Consider the following 16,451-nt stretch of genomic DNA (forward strand, 5'->3'; position numbering starts at 1 on the left):
ATGAGGTGTTGCTTAATGAGCCTCTTGCTTCATGTGCTTAGTGATATGCTCCAAAACCCTCAACTACTTTCCCACATCCACAAATGACCTAAACCTAAAGCCAAAATCGGTCACACCGATTCTTTCTATCCGGCGCCACCGATTCCAAAAGTCATAGCCACTGCCACAAACCCTAAGCAAATCGGTCTTACCGATAGGGATCTCGGTCTCACCGAGATGGGGTTGCAATCTCTCTGTTTCCCTTCGTAACGTTTCGGTCTAACCGAAGTGAGCGATCGGTCCCACCGAGATTGCAATGTAAACTCTCTGTTTCCTTTTTGTAACATTTCGGTCTCACCGAAAAGAGAAAATTGGTCCCACCGAGTTTACCTGACCAACTCTCTGGAAAGCTTATTACCAAATCGGTCTCACCGAGTTTGTGTAATCGGTCTTACCGAGATTACGTTATGCCCTAACCCTAACCGAATCCGTCTCACCGAGATGTATGTCAGTCCCACCGAAAATCACTAACGGTCACTAGGTTTACTAAATCGGTCCGACCGAGTTTAACAATTCGGTCCCACCGAGTTTGGTAAATTGTGTGTAACGGTTAGATTTTGTGTGGAGGCTATATATACCCCTCCACCTCCTCTTTATTCATGGAGAGAGCCATCCGACTAAACCTACACTTCCAACTTACCATTTCTGAGAGAGAACCACCTACTCATGTGTTGAGGCCAAGATATTCCATTCCTACCATATGAATCTTGATCTCTAGCCTTCCCCAAGTTGCTTTCCACTCAAACCCTCTTTCTACCAGATCCAAATCCTATGAGAGAGAGTTGAGTGTTGGGAAGACTATCATTTGAAGCACAAGAGCAAGGAGTTCATCATCAACGCACCATTTGTTACTTCTTGGAGAGTGGTGTCTCCTAGATTGGCTAGGTGTCACTTGGGAGCCTCCGACAAGATTGTGGAGTTGAACCAAGGAGTTTGTAAGGGCAAGGAGATCGCCTACTTCGTGAAGATCTACCGCTAGTGAGGCAAGTCCTTCGTGGGCGACGGTCATGGTGGGATAGACAAGGTTGCTACTTCGTGGACCCTTCGTGGGTGGAGCCCTCCGTGGACTCGCGCAGCCGTTACCCTTCGTGGGTTGAAGTCTCCATCAACGTGGATGTACGATAGCACCACCTATCGGAACCACGCCAAAAACATCCGTGTCTCCAATTGCGTTTGAATCCTCCAAACCCTTCCCTTTACTTTCTTGCAAGTTGCATGCTTTAATTTCCGCTGCCTATATACTCTTTGCATGCTTGCTTGAATTGTGTGATGATTGCTTGACTTGTCCTAAGATAGCTAAAATCTGCCAAACTCTAAAATTGGGAAAAGATTAAGTTTTTATTGGTCAAGTAGTCTAATCACCCCCCTCTAGACATACTTCAAGGTCCTACAGTGCAGATAAATGTTGATCTGATCAAGGGACAACTAACATAAGTACATAACGGCTAACATACATACCAGCAACCAATGGCCATATACACGTATATGTGCACATCCATCAGTCCATGCAATACCTTAACCTAGCTACATTGCACTAGCCTCTGATTAAGAGAAAATATCACGTGGAAAGCACCTTTTCAGTGGAATTTTGGAAACCTCAGCGCAACCTTTTACGTCCTATTTGGAAAAGAAGACCGACACACCCAACAATGGTATTTAGCACATAACCCCTTTATGACTAACAAGTAATTACATCTAATCCCTTCACCCCCTATTTCAACATTTTTGTGATCCTCCATTTATAAGTCTTGGGATGCACCAATACTTTCTCCATACATCTATTGCATGTACATTTTCCTATAACAAAAGTCTAGTTGCAATGGACACAGTTTAGCAACTTCTGATTTTGATATTGTACTAGCAAAGTGTCATTTGGGAAAGCAAACCAACTACAATCAATGTCCAGGAAGAAAATTCCTCACTAAGTGCTAAATGCCAACCTGATACTGATTCATTTATTTTAGAAGGTCTTCCTGACATGGAAGGTGTCATGACAGTACACATTTTTTATACAAAACTTTAATAATTATACATAATTTAGTTATTTTCTATTACATAATTAGCATTGGTACAAAATAATAATGTTGCTAATATTAGTTATAATATTATTTGTTGTACATATGTAATAGTATGTCATTAAAATACACATGAATTGTAGTAAATTTAAGACATGCTAGTTTTTTCTTTAAGGACACTACCTCTTAACAAGTTCTTGAGACCAAATATCATTATATACAGAAAATAAAAATAAATGACAAAGTTGAACACCTCTTTGAATTTAGTATTGATAATTGATGGATTATCCTATGCATATGTATATGCTTGTCTGTGGGGGTGTTCATGTATATTTTAGTACGTTAGGGATCTCTAAAGTGTATGACCTAACAATATCTCAATAGTAGTTTGCAATGTATGATTAGATATGCAAATTTATAGAAACTTCTAGAGTATAAATTGAACAATTGGCATGACTCTCTAATGATCTAACATGTTTATAAGATATGATTGATTGAGTAACAATAAGTTAACAATGTGTGCTATGGATTTGATATCAAAAATACCATCACTAGTAGTAACCACTCACAAAAAATGTTGAACATATGCCCCAGAGGCAGTCATGTAATGCCGATATTTCTCTATGTATGAGGATTGTTCTAACGGTCTTTAGTATACGATTCCGTTGAGCACTATAACTAGAACCTTCTAGAGAATAAACCGTTCCGAATCCTTAGAAACTAGATCTCATGTTCATAGCATTCGATGAACTTTTTTCATGAAGAAAATAAAAAAACCAGAAACCAGAAAAAGAATACTGAAGAAAACTAGAAAAACGACAGCAAAAAAGAATACCAAAACAAACCGAAAGAGAAAAATTGAAGCCCGGAAGCACAATTACAGTATTCAGTTTTTTGGGGGAGGGGGGCATAGGTTGTGCCTTTTCCTTTTTTGGGTAAGCACAGATTGTCCTTCTCGCGGAAGCTATGCTTCTCGTAGAAGCACACCTGTGCTTTTATCCTTTTCAGGTAAGCACAATATGTGCTTTTCCCCTTTTTTACGGGGAAGCACATATGTGCTTTTTCTTTCTTGAGAAGCACCGTTATATCTCTCACGTAAAGAAATATGTGCTCTCTTATAGGCCTAGCTGTGCTTTCCGTGAAGGCACAGGTTGTGCTTCTGATGAAAGCATATGTTATGCTTCTCGGAGAATCAAATTTGTGCTTGCACAAGAAATGCAACTTTGCTTTTCGTGTAACCACATGCCGTGTTTTTCCTTTTTTCGAAAAGTAAAAACCGAAAAGTAAAAAAAAACATATATAAAGAACAAAAAAAAACATGTTCCCGCGGATGCACCCAACAGGCGGCACGGGATGGTAACCAGACGCACGACGTGCGCGCTAGGGTGCTCCCATGGTGCCCGATGGCAAGGCCCCCGCAATGGGTGCCCGTCAGCTAGTTAGTCCCCAGATCCACTAAATATGGGCCTTTGCTGAAAAAGCTATGGGCCTTATGATCCATTCACAATAAGCCCCAATCTTGAATTATTACAATAGCTAGCCCGCTGCGTTTCCGTGTTGTATAGCTTCAAACAGCGAAGATAGCATCCGCTATTGCGTCCGCAATAGCGCTAGCGCAATAGTGTCTGCTATCACTCAAATTAAATGTCCTTACCTTTTTGTTAATGATTTAGAAATATATACAATAATCTAGTGTTTTCATAAATCCGCTACGTGGACATAACGTCCGCAATATCGCCCGCTATCTGCATTCCGCTATGCGGACCCCAATACGCTACCAGCCCACTATCCGTTATTTAAAACCAGGCTGCCGTCATGCTCGCCGAGTGCCAGAGTTGCCGCAGGAGTGGACACCTTCTACCGACAATCCTATACCGCATGCCGGTCGCCCGCAAGCGACCTGGTGCGCACCCCTCGCGTGCTGGGCGTTTGTAAGGGCCGGCACGTTTTCTGATTAATTTCCTTTTATTTTTTCTTTCTTTTTATTTTTCATTTTTTATTTTTTCTTTTCCTTTTTTCTTTCTCTTTTCTTCTTCTTTACTTTTCCACATTTTTTGTGAATTTTCTTTTCAAATCCGCGAACATTTTTTGTTCATCGAATTCAAAAAATATTCATCAATGTAAAAAAGTTCAAGAATTCAAAAAATATTCATGGATTTCAATTGTTTGTTCATTGGGTTTAAAAAATCTTCATCAAAATTCAAAATTTATTCATCGAATTAAACAAATGTTCATCAAAATGAAAATATGTTCATTGAATTCAAAATGTATACATCTATTTTTCAAAAAAATATTATTAAATACAAATATTGTTCATCAAGTTCATAAAATTTCAGTGAATTCAAAATTTGTTCATCAGATACAAAAAAATGTTCGTCATTGTTAAAAAATGCTCACAAAAATGTTCACCGAAATAAAGAAAAATCATAAATGTTTTATTCTTTTGGAATCGTGAACATTTTCTAATTTAAAATTCACAAGTTTTTGAAATTTTAGAAGCTTTTTGTAGTCCTGAATTATTTTAACATGGAATAAAACAAAAACAAAAAACGAAAAGGAAAAGAGGGGAGTCTGACCCTGTCGCCGCCGTCCTCCTCTCCGCGCCCGCTCCCTCCGCCTCCTCTCTCTCACCACGCTCTCCCGCCGCCGCGCTCCACTCCCTCCTCGCCGCGCGCGCACTCCCATGCTCTTACCCCCGCCTCCCTCGCTTCTCCTCTCCCTCCCGGAGTGCCACCGCCTCCCGCCCCCCTCCGCCCGCCTCCTCCCCAGGCTTCTTTCGCGCCCCTGCTCTTCCCCCGCCCAGGCAGCCGGATTCCTCCGCGCCGGTCACCTCTCCGTTCAACCCCCTCTTGGCCGCGCTCGCCCGCGTCCTCTACCTCCCTGGCACGACCCAGCTCTTTGCCTCCATGCGCAACGCCGCCGTCCGGCCCGACGTTGCCTGGTATGGCATGCTTGCCAACGGGCTCTGCAAAGCCGGCCGCGCGCAGGGCGCTCGATGAAATGTCCGGCCCAAACTCGCGTGTCATTCATGCTGAACGCGGTCGTGGGTGCTCCTGTTCCTCAAGGAGAAAAGAACAGCTTGGCCTGAAGCCAGCGGCAATGCCGTGAACTACAGGCTACAGCACTCTGCTTGGGGATTTCCTCCACAATAACAATGTGTGGGTTTAGCCATGGATTGGGTTTGTTCCATCAGATGGTGGATGGAGGGCACTCACAGTCATGCATTCTCCCATGATATCGGGATTGACGCAAGCAGGGCGGTTGAAGGAGGCTTGCTCCATGGTTTCGCCGATGAAGAAAGGAGGGATTCAGCTGGATGCAAAGGCGTGAGAGGTTACAGAGGCTTATAAGTGCTTGGTGTACACTTACAATACTTTGTTGTCTGATATGTGCAAATTAGGACATTTCTCGGCTGTGGATGAGTTATTGGGGAAGATGACGGTTGTCGGTCTTCTGTGGTCACCTTTGGTACTCAGCCCCAACACAGTGATATACAATACTTTGATTAACTTTGTCTGCAAGAGCGGGGATACTAATTCACCCATTGAACTATTTGATAAGATGAGGGAGAAGCATGTTCACCTGCAATGCATTGTTGAAGGGATTTCAGGATAAGAAGATACTAGAAAAGGCTTTTGAACTGATGGACCAGATGAGGGAAGATAGGTGCACACCTGATAAAGTAACCATGGATGCTCACATAGAATGGCTACGTGTCATCAGTGAAACAGACAGATTAAAGCGTTTTTTGCAGCTAAGGGAGCATATGTAACAACATGCTTAAGAAGTATCATGCATCTGTCATGTTGCTCACAAAATGAAGACAATGATCCTGAATAATTCTTCAGATTACTTAGAAGCTGCAACACAATTGTATCCTATTCCTAGCTGACCTTATATAGGAGATGCTGTTGTGATCAGAATTATCTGCAATCTGCAATCATAGCCTGTATTAAAACCCAATTTCTATTAAATCTACAGTTGCTATAGGTACAGATTTCCATGCAATCTCATATAACACGTATTGTGAGTTCTGCTTAGTTTGTTTGTAGTCTGGTGTTGTAGTTGTGAGTCATGTGACTGCAGAATGCAGAAAGTATATATTTCAAGTCCTAATACCACTAGTTCTTGACAAGTAGTAGTGGAATGCAGAAAATATGGGCATGCTAGGATTAAAATCTTTAAAGTTCTGTCTGCAATGGCTATGTTGACCTTACCTTTGAAGAAACATTATGCCTGGTGTGGTAGGAGGCTTTTGAAATGTTAAGCTTCAGAGATTCTTAGCAGGTAATATGGTCCAGCTCCAATGTTTCAACTTGTTGGTAGTTTGTAGAACTTCTTTATTTGGCTACCCATTAGTACTATGCACTACTGTTGGTAAAAAAAAATGTTGCTGATCCCATTTTTTTTTCTTTTGCAGTACAAAACAAAAAATGAGCCTAAACTTTGCAGCCTTGCAGGACTGTACAAGGATTGGTTAAGATGACTCTAAATAAACCATTTTCTAGTTAGAACATTGCTGTTGATTTGGAGGAATTGCTGCTCTGTTCACTGTCTGTCGTGCTTGCTTGCCAATTTTGTGTGTTTTTGATACCTGTGGTCAATCTTAACTAAATGTAGTAGAGAGAAGGTTTAAATGCAGCGTCAACCGCACATCATGATGAAGAGGTAATTTTGAATTCAGTTCCACCTCGTCAGTTTGAGATTTTTTTGACAAATGTATGTAAACAAATATTAAACCTGTGTAACATAACCACCACCAGAAACTTTTGGACAACTTTATGTATGATCAGGTCTACTTTAACACATCCGAGTTCTTAATGTATGGTGACTTTAAGGCATCTGAAAGTATAACTTTCGTACAATCATGAAACTAAGCAGGCAATCAAGAATTTCTTTTAATCTAGCAACGAATTTTCCAGTGCAGTGCTCTGTTCTGTAAGAATGTACTTCTGGTACAAGCAAGACAGTCAGTAAAAGGTGAAGCATGCAAAACAAAGACCCACATGGACATCTAATTTAGATTATTACTCCCTCCGTCCCATAATGTAAGACGTTTTTTGACTCTAGTGTAGTGTCAAAAAACGTCTTACATTATGGGACGGAGGGAGTATTATCTAAATATCGTAACTACGGGAATGTCAAAAGGCATAATAGCCTCTCCCATGATATGAATGCATCTGCCGATAACACGTCTTACAAATTACAGTAGCATAGCTCTGTGTATATGTGTATGATTTGAATTTTCTATCTTATGTTCTGATGCAGCAAATGCAGTCGATGGATGTAATTTTCTGGGGCATCAAAAAGTGAGTTAACTCAGCGTATGTCAGGTATAGATTGGACAAGAAGCAGCGGCTGCCGGTGCTGCCCTTTTTGTCAGTTGATGACAGCCATATACGCTGACTTGCTCCTGCAAGTTGTTTCTGCTAACGCTGGAAGGAAGGTACCATTTTTTTCTTGCAAGAGTACCTGACACCGATGTACTCCCTCCGTCCCAAAATTCTTGTCTTAGATTTGTCTAAATACGGATGTAACAAGTCACGTTTTAGTATTAAATACATCCATATCTAGACTAATCTAAGACAAGAATTTTGAGACGGAGGGAGTATTCAACAACTAAGTTAATGCAGCGACGGATGATTCGGTGTCTTAGCATTAACTCACTTCGTTACTGCATTAGCTTTGACAAATAAGAAGGCTGGGCTCCAATGGGAACATTAGCATTGAATTCTGTCGAGAGAACACATCATTACAGACTTGCCTATTCTGAACAGCCCAGGAGTGTCCACCGAGTCACTCATAGTAACATGGATCGTACATAAACACTAGCGGAATGCTGCATTTAGCAGTGCAGCGAAATAATAGGCTTGTTTCAGAGACATACAATGAAATAAGAATAGGTTAGTGTGTCAGTGTGTGGTTCTGCATCAGCCAGCAGCCATTTTCACGAGCCAGTGGCTTCAAGGAGCATTCTTGTCGTCGTCCTTGTCACTAGTTTGTGGCTTGGTGGATGGCGGGGAGTAGCTTGTGCTGGGGCTGCACGATGAAAGTTGCAATTGTCAAATGAGAAAATGGTGCACTTCCATCAGTCATGGGCAGATGAGAGATTAACTTGATGCACATTACCTGTAATTGGGGGAAGTTAGGCTGTATAATCTGGGCTAGGTCCTCCAGAGGCAGTGCATGGGCTGCAACACTCAGGCAATGCGTTAGGAAACCCATGTCTTGATTGTCACAATAACAGCATACTTGTAAGTTAAAACAAGGATGATGATCAATTGGAATGGGCTCACCTTGTCGGGCTGTATGATGGACTTGGTTGTGCAGCATATGATGGTGAGGTGGGCGAGTAAGTCGGTGAAGCAAGGCTGCGGAAATAGAGATGTAAGCAAGCTAAACATAGACATGCATGTATTAACAGATGCCTAAGCTATGAACAGAATGAATACCTGTAGTTTGTAGGAAGCTGACTGTACGGACTCATCATCATTGGGCTGCTTGGAGAATAAGCACTCGAAGGACTGTAAGAGGGCGATGTAGGACTGTATGAAGGCGAAGTTGGGCTGTAGCTCGGTGACGTAGGGCTGTATGAAGGTGAAGTTGGGCTGTATGCAGGGGATGTAGGGCTATAGTTCGGCGAAGTAGGGCTGCACGAGGGCGATGTCGGGCTGTAACGAGGCGAAGTAGGGCTGTATGAATGCGAAGTGGGGCTGTATGATGGCGATGTTGGGTTATAATATGGCGACGTCGGGCTGTATGAAAAAGATGTCGGGCTATAGACTGGCGATGTTGGGTTATAAGATGGCGACGTCGGGCTGTATGCATGAGATGTTGGGCTATAAGATGGCGACGTCGGGCTGTATGCATGAGATGTTGGGCTATAAGATGGCGACGTTGGGCTGTATGGTAGAGATGTCCGGCTATAAACAGGCGACGTCGGGCTGTATTCAAGAGATGTCGGGCTATAAACTGGCGACGTCGGGCTGTATTGAAGAGATGTTGGTCTCAAAACTGGCGATGCTGGACTATAAACTGGCGATTCTGGACTATAGATGGGCGATATGGGGCTGTAGCTCAGAGATGTGGGGGTATAAATAGGAGATAGTGGTGAGTATACTGGAGAGACGGGACTGTAGCCATGTCCTCCTGGCCCAGAGGATGTGCTGTAGTTTGATGGGACGGGTGAGAAAGCCATACCCCCAACATATGGCGAGAACTGAAGAGCATGATCTGTAACGGGGGAAGCCCGGAAATTTGGACTCGGCACCGGTGACATCATTCTGGAGATGGGTGAAGGTGCTGGTGTCATGCCATAGTCCAGGCCATCAACAAAACTCGGGAGTTGAAGCTCAATGGCCTGCTCCAGCATCTTGTCATTCAGGTACAACTCACAGCCTCCTGTGCCAATAGGAGCAAGCTGGCCAAGCATAATGTTCTCTGTGACGCCTCTCAGGTGATCGGATTCTGCATACATGGCAGCATCAAGCAAGATATCCACCGTTTCTTCAAAAGAACATCTCATGAGAGGCCCCGTGTCATTACGGTTTATGCCGTGCCTAGTAATAGCCATCAGGTGACCTCTGTATGTCATGGTATCACAGAGAATGGCCAGATGCCTGTAGTTCACATAAGACCCATCAAAAGATATCACCGCCCTCAGCTCATCCAAGAGAGACCTGCGGACAGCCTCGATCCCAAGAACCTCAATCACTTCGATCAGATGGTTACTCGTTGTCCTCGTAGCGTCAACATCCTCATGGCACATCACGGCCAAGAGGTTTACACCTTCTGTATCAAGCATCCACTCTTTGTTCTTATCTTTGTTATCTGATTTTTGAGTGAAACCATCATTTTCATCGAATTTATTCACCTTCCTCTCTTTAATGAAGACCTTGTTAATATCTGGAATGCCTCCAAGGGTCATCTCAGTCAACATGTTGCTCTCAATCTTCTTAAGGAAGACATCATCATCCTCATCCTGTTTTGGAGCTTTGTCATCGTTTTTAATGCGGATACGAAGGATGAGCTTATCCGCGTTATCATCGTTGAATATGCATGACAAGTCGTCATCAAATTCATGTTTGATCTTCTCTGCAATTTCAGCCATGCTCAACCTCTTATCGACCATCATCTCACGGTTCAGTTCGATACGCAGTAGCCAAGGAGACAGCTTATCCGGGTCAATATCCTCATCAGGCATTTCATAATATGACTTGACAAATTCCACATCCTCTTCAATGGTGGTTCCTAGAGGATCAGGATCATACCATATCTCGGTGGCATGGGTCACGCTACGTAGCGTAGTGTACTCCAAGGCACACTGGACATTCTTGGCCAATTCTTTCTTCTTGCTCACCTCAGGCTTTAGGAAAACAGACAGCGACGGGGTCTTTATCTTCTTGGCGACGTTAATAATCTCCCTTAACCTGGGGACGCCAAGGGTGACATTCTTGGCACTAACACCAGCATAATGGAAAGTATTCAGCGTCATCTGAGTTGCTGGTTCTCCAATGGACTGTGCAGCTACGCATCCAATCATCTCGCCAGGAGCTACCAAAGACTGGTGGAATCTCGATTCTATCTCACCGATGACCCATTCAAAAGATTCCCTTGTGAGCCTGTATTCTTTCAAGACCCTCTTGCTAGCAAATGTGCTACGGAGCAGGATATTGAAGAGCAGAGTAGAGTTCTTCTGAGCCTCAGTGCTCATGGCATCATCGCCGTGGACAACCTTGAGTCTTTCTTGCAACTTATCCATTGCTTCCACAATTTCCATAGGGTGCATGTCAGAAGGTCTTCTCAAGTCAATCTTGAAAGTCTTTTGAGCATTCCAGATAAGCCGCTTGAGGTTGACAGGCATAGGCCATGTAATGTCGCCAGTTGTGGCAATTTCAGTCCCAAGCTGTAATCTGTCAGCTTCTAATTTCTGAAACTCTGCCTCAAACACAAGTCTGATATCAGGAACTGTCTTCAAAACATCAGCATCTTCAGGCGACATGTAAGTGGGCCTCCAGTTCTCATCATCTAGTTCATAACGAAATACATTGTCAAACTCTGCCCTTTTCATCCCGAGGGAGTCCAATTTCTGTGGTTCAATCCAAACAGCGTCCATGCCATCTTCTCCATACAAGAACTGAATGACATCACCCAGGGAGTTTCTCACGGTACCATCGTATTTCACCATGATGTCCTCCATGGCCTTCACGAGCCTCCGCTGAATATATCCAGTCTCGGAAGTTTTCACAGCAGTATCAATCAAACCTTCTCTACCACCCATAGCATGGAAGAAGAATTCCTCTGGTGTCAGGCCTCGAAGGTAAGAGTTTTTCACGAACCCACGGCTTTCAGGACTGTCGTCATTTTGCGTGAAGTGGGGCAATGTACGACCAGCAAAACCAAATGGGATCCTCTTGCCTTCAACATTCTGCTGTCCGACACAAGCGGTCATTTGCGAAATATTAATGAAACTGCCTTTTGAGCCTGCAGTGACCATAGCTTTCAGATTGTTGCTCTCAGACAAACTCTGCTGAGCACTACTCCCAGAATCATCACGAGCCTTGTTAAGAACCTAACATGGAAAATGGATATGTCATAACAAGTCTACCAAAAAAACTGATTGATGGAAGAACCAAAAAGGGACATTCAGCAGTAGTACCTGATTCACTTTATTTTCAAATGATTCCATCATTGTGCGTCCTGGCTCAGGTTCCAACTTGTTGTCACGCGCTTCCTTGATAAGCTCAGTCACATCATCCTGAGCTTTCGATATTGTGTCACTAATCTTCTTCATTGTACCTGCATCTGCAATCATATCCCCGATTCCGATACTGAAACCATGTTGCAGAAGCCAGTAGTTGACCAGCCACTGTGTATGACCCAAGAACTTGCGCGCGGCATCGGGCCCTACCTCTTCCCTGCAAACAGTTAAACCAAAGTTATTATTTAGCAGAGGAGAACATGTGTACTAAAAAGAGAAACTGTAATGCGACGTTTATAACTTACCAAATAACATGAATAAGACTTCCCATTGATGTCCCAAGTGTTTTTTTGCAAAGTATACCAGACAGAAGCTCTCCCTTCTCTATCCGGACCACAGTATCACCGGGAGTAATAAATCTGCTTTCTCCTTCATCATGCCAGGCTGAAAATCTAATTAAATTGATTCGCTTGGGGATAATCAAGTTAAAAACTTGTTTGCCAGTCCAAATCGGTCTTGGTTTCAAAATGGCAGGGGCAGGGACCTTCCCATCAAAATCTTCCCACCACATTAAGATGTTCATAAATACATCCTGGCAGAAATTTCACAACATTAATGTACAAAACTACACAAGCAATACAATATAGAAGGTGTTTAAGGAGAGTATTGTTAGTCCACCTTTTCAATGAGAGTGTCCCTTTTGGTAATTTTTCGACAGCCAAGAAGTGTGTCCTGGACAATACCCATAACAGGTCTATTTGCTTGAGGTGAGACAATACACTTTGGCACCATCATCAACTCTAAAACCTCAGCTCTGGTCTCAAATGACTGGGGAACATGCATATTCATTTCATCCCCATCAAAATCTGCATTGTATGGTGACGTGACAGACAAGTTGAGGCGGAAAGTTGAGTAGGGCATGATTTTAATGCGATGCCCCATGATAGACATTTTGTGGAGACTGGGTTGCCGGTTGAACAGAACAAAATCTCCATCAATGAGATGCCTTTCCACCTGAGATCAGAAGTCAAGCACAAAACAGGTGAGGCTAAATCAAAGGGCAATTTTTGTAAGTCGCCATTAAAACAGTAGGTAGATGCTGTAACAATGGCTACTGTTACTGACCTTGTAACCCAGTTCCAAATGCTGATCACTACTTTTTTTTACATAGCGAAGATCCAGCCTCTGGCCGTCTTCCCTGATAATGTACTTGGCACCTGTCTTTCCTGGGGGAGGGTGAGGCCCATTTTCTACTAGTTCTTTCAACCTGGTATAATCAGATCAGATTTAGACACGACTTATCAAATATCAATGCAACAACGGTGATTACGTAAGAATGGCAAATAAACAGTGTACCTCTCGATGTTATATGGAGTAACAGTTTCTGGGTATGTTAGATTCAAAGCAATACTCCATGGCACCCCCAATTCATCAATGTTGATATTTGGGTCTGGTGTAATGACGGTACGGGCTGAAAAATCAACTCGCTTCCCCATCAAGTTTCCTCTAACCCGGCCTTCTTTTGCTTTCAGCCTGCTGCAGATTGACTTAATAGGCCTTCCAGAACGCTGAGTGGCCTGAATATTTCGACAAAAGCTAATCAGGTCAACTACTTGTCCATTAGTGATTAATTATTATGGAAAGTGCACTTATAGACCGATTACTCACCCGTGGCTGTCCTGGAAGATCATTGTCAAAGTATGTCGCAATGTGAAACTGCAACAACTGAGCAAACTCTGTTATAATGTGGGCTGGGACTCCATTTCTCTCTTGCCTCCTCAGATTCTCATTATGCCGAATTATCATTGCTAATTGATGAGTCAAATCATCCTGTGGAAACGGCAAGATAAACAAACAGTGAGTGAAAGGGTGTCATCTGCCATGTGAACCAACCAACCATTGTATTCATAGTAATTATTTTAGTAGTAGTGGCCTAGGGGGCTAACCTCACTTCTGGAGGAAGTGTCCATCATGACAGATGGTCTCACAGGCGGCGGAGGAATCGGAAGGACTTGCAGTATCATCCAATCAGGCCGTGCGTATTTAGGGTCCAGGCCCAACAAAAGGCAGTCCTCGTCGCTTATACGCTTGAGAACATTAAGAACCTGCCCCAACAAATTTAACATGATGCGGTTCTTATAACCTAGTAGTTTACTGATTTGAGTAATAAAGATAATAATGTAAATACCCTGTCGGCAGAGAGAATTTGCTTCCGCTCCACAGGTTCAGGGAGTTGATCTTGATCGACATTCTTCTTGTTTGTTGCTTTAAACTCTGCAACCATCTTCATACCATCGACCGTGATCTTTGGCTGCTGAGCACCACAGCCACCTCTTTTCTTCTTCACTGGTTCATCGTTGTCCATCTGATCCTGACCCTCAAGATCATCCTCACCCGCAGCACAAACCTTTTTGCCCTTGCAAGCCTCCTGTATTTTTCGCAGTCTATTTTTTGGGTTCTTGATTCTGAGAGCCTGCCTGAACTTGCCATCGTTCTGCAAGAGATATCACTGACTGGTAAATAACATATATGCCAGGATCAAGGGAGGCACACAACCATATGTAGATGGCCCGCCCTATGACATTGCTTAATTAGCAGCTAGTAACATGCAAGAACAACCTTTTCAGAATTCGTTCACGAGGAAACTGTAAAGTTGCTTGCAATTAATTATGCTCCATGGTTCTGATTATTTTACCAAAGACAATAATAGATGAAATATATATATATATATATATATATATATATATATATATATATGCATCATCAATGCATTCTTCTTTTGTGTTGTACCAATAGCATGTTGAGTGAACAGTTGCAGAATTGAATGGACAAACATAAATATAGCTAGTGAATGGTGAGAACTAAGATTGGTATGATTTCAGTTTAGCTAGATGATGATATGCACCGACCAACAATTAACCTGGTAAACTTAATGCGCAGGTACACGTCTTAAAAGGAAAGGAGACCTCATCATCGGCATCGGCGAGGATCTTGGAGCAGTTGAAGCAGACGCAGCGCATGATGGAGAGCACGGTCTTGATGAAGCCGATGTGGAACATGGGCTTTGCGAGCTCGAGGTGGCCGAAGTGGCCCGGGCACTCGGCCATCCCGGCCATGCATGTCTCGCACTTGGTCCTCCGGTCAATGGTGCCCAGGCGAGGGTCGCTCAAGCCACCAGGCTTGGGCTTCCCCTTCTCCATGGTCTCTGCATGCTCTATCACCGCCACTGACATTTGTCTCTGCAAACAGGAAAGCAACACGTACAAAATCCATCAAATTCCATCCTAACATTAATGTCACTCCATCATTAATGCACAAGGTCAATGGTCATTTAAACTAATATGTACTCCCTTCGTTCTAAAAACAGAAGTTGTCCCAAATTATATGCTTATCTATTGAAGTCAAACTCTGCCAACTTTGACCAAGTTTATAGAAATTTTTATCAGTGAAATATAATTTGATATGTTATGTATTTGGTAAATAATTTTCTCTATAAACTCGGTCAAATTTTGTGAAGGCCAACCTTTGTGAAAACCAGCGCGCACTATATCATGGTACAAAGTGTGCATTAATTTTTCTAGAAGTCATTTTTTCTATGTTTGACTGAGTTTGTAGCAAAATATACCAATAGCATCCGTCTACTGATTTTGTTCTCTATATAAATTTGGTAATGGTTAGAAAACTTTGGTCAAATCAGTACACTGTTTTGAAATTGACATACTGGTAAACCTTGCAAAAAAAAAAAACCGCAAAACAAAACTGTGCAAACTGCTACCAAACCGCCAAGCTCAGAGTTAAACGAATTGATCAGCAAAACGTTCGCCGGCGACTCAACCAAACAACAATCATGGGTTCTTCAAAAGTTTGAGCTTCATATTAATGTTCAACTTCATCTTGTGTGTTGTCAGATCGATCAAAGCCGGCGGCCGGTTTAGCTAGTTGGCTAGCTACGGATTAATCAAAGCTAGCAACAAGCAGCAGGCGGCCCCATCATAGTTCGTTGACGTTCATCCGAGTTAGCCCCAAACGACGCAAACCAAACCCGGCCCGCTCGAGTTAGTTGCTACTTCCGACTCCACGCTAAAGCGGAGGAGAGAAGAGAAACGAAACAGAGCAAAGCAAGGCGGCGGGGGGCAGGCGAGGCATTACGATCTCGTCGGGGCTGAGGATGCCGAACTGCACCAGCTGCACCTTGGCCGTCTCCGCCGGCGAGTACGCGAACCGCGCGTCCATCGTCGCTCAGCTTTCAACTTTTCTCGATGGAGGCTAAAATCGATCGATCGGTCTCGCCGAAAGAGCGATTTTCAACTTTTCACTTTTTTCGAGGCTAAAATCGATCGATCGATCTCGCCGAACGAGCGGGATCGAGATCGGATCTCCTCCGCGAGAGAGGAGAGACGTTGCGTTTGAGAAAGAGGGGAGGGGGCGTGCGGTGGGGGTTTATTTATAGGCGTAGCGTGCGCCGGACGGGCTAGCGTGAGCCGCAGGGCGCGTGGACTCCTCGCCGAGGCGGTTCGGCGTACGGATTCGTGGCCGGGTGGGAAAGGCGGTGCGGTTAAAGTGGACCCAGGTGCGGGCAGGGAGTGAGAGCGAACCGCCTATGGTGGGGGCACGCGCGACGTTGGATGCGCTGGGGACGGTGGAGATGGAGATGTGGATGTAGATGAGAGTTCCGGGTGTGTTTCCCCGCCAGGTCG

General features: G+C 43.6%; 1 long non-coding RNA gene and 1 pseudogene across 1 annotated transcript; one reads left to right on the top strand and one right to left on the bottom strand.

Moving 5' to 3' along the window:
• The first annotated feature begins 4,865 nt into the window (after nucleotides 1–4,865).
• On the top strand, nucleotides 4,866–14,832 carry LOC119312569. Its single transcript, XR_005151393.1, has 4 exons — nucleotides 4,866–6,341; nucleotides 6,475–6,722; nucleotides 7,323–7,500; nucleotides 14,695–14,832. It is a non-coding gene; the product is annotated as an uncharacterized LOC119312569 (long non-coding RNA).
• LOC119312567 lies at nucleotides 7,781–16,138 on the bottom strand (annotated as a pseudogene).
• Between the last annotated feature and the right edge of the window lie 313 nt (nucleotides 16,139–16,451).

The sequence above is a fragment of the Triticum dicoccoides genome, chromosome 5B (assembly GCF_002162155.2).
Source record: "Triticum dicoccoides isolate Atlit2015 ecotype Zavitan chromosome 5B, WEW_v2.0, whole genome shotgun sequence".
In the NCBI taxonomy this organism is placed as follows: domain Eukaryota; kingdom Viridiplantae; phylum Streptophyta; class Magnoliopsida; order Poales; family Poaceae; genus Triticum; species Triticum dicoccoides.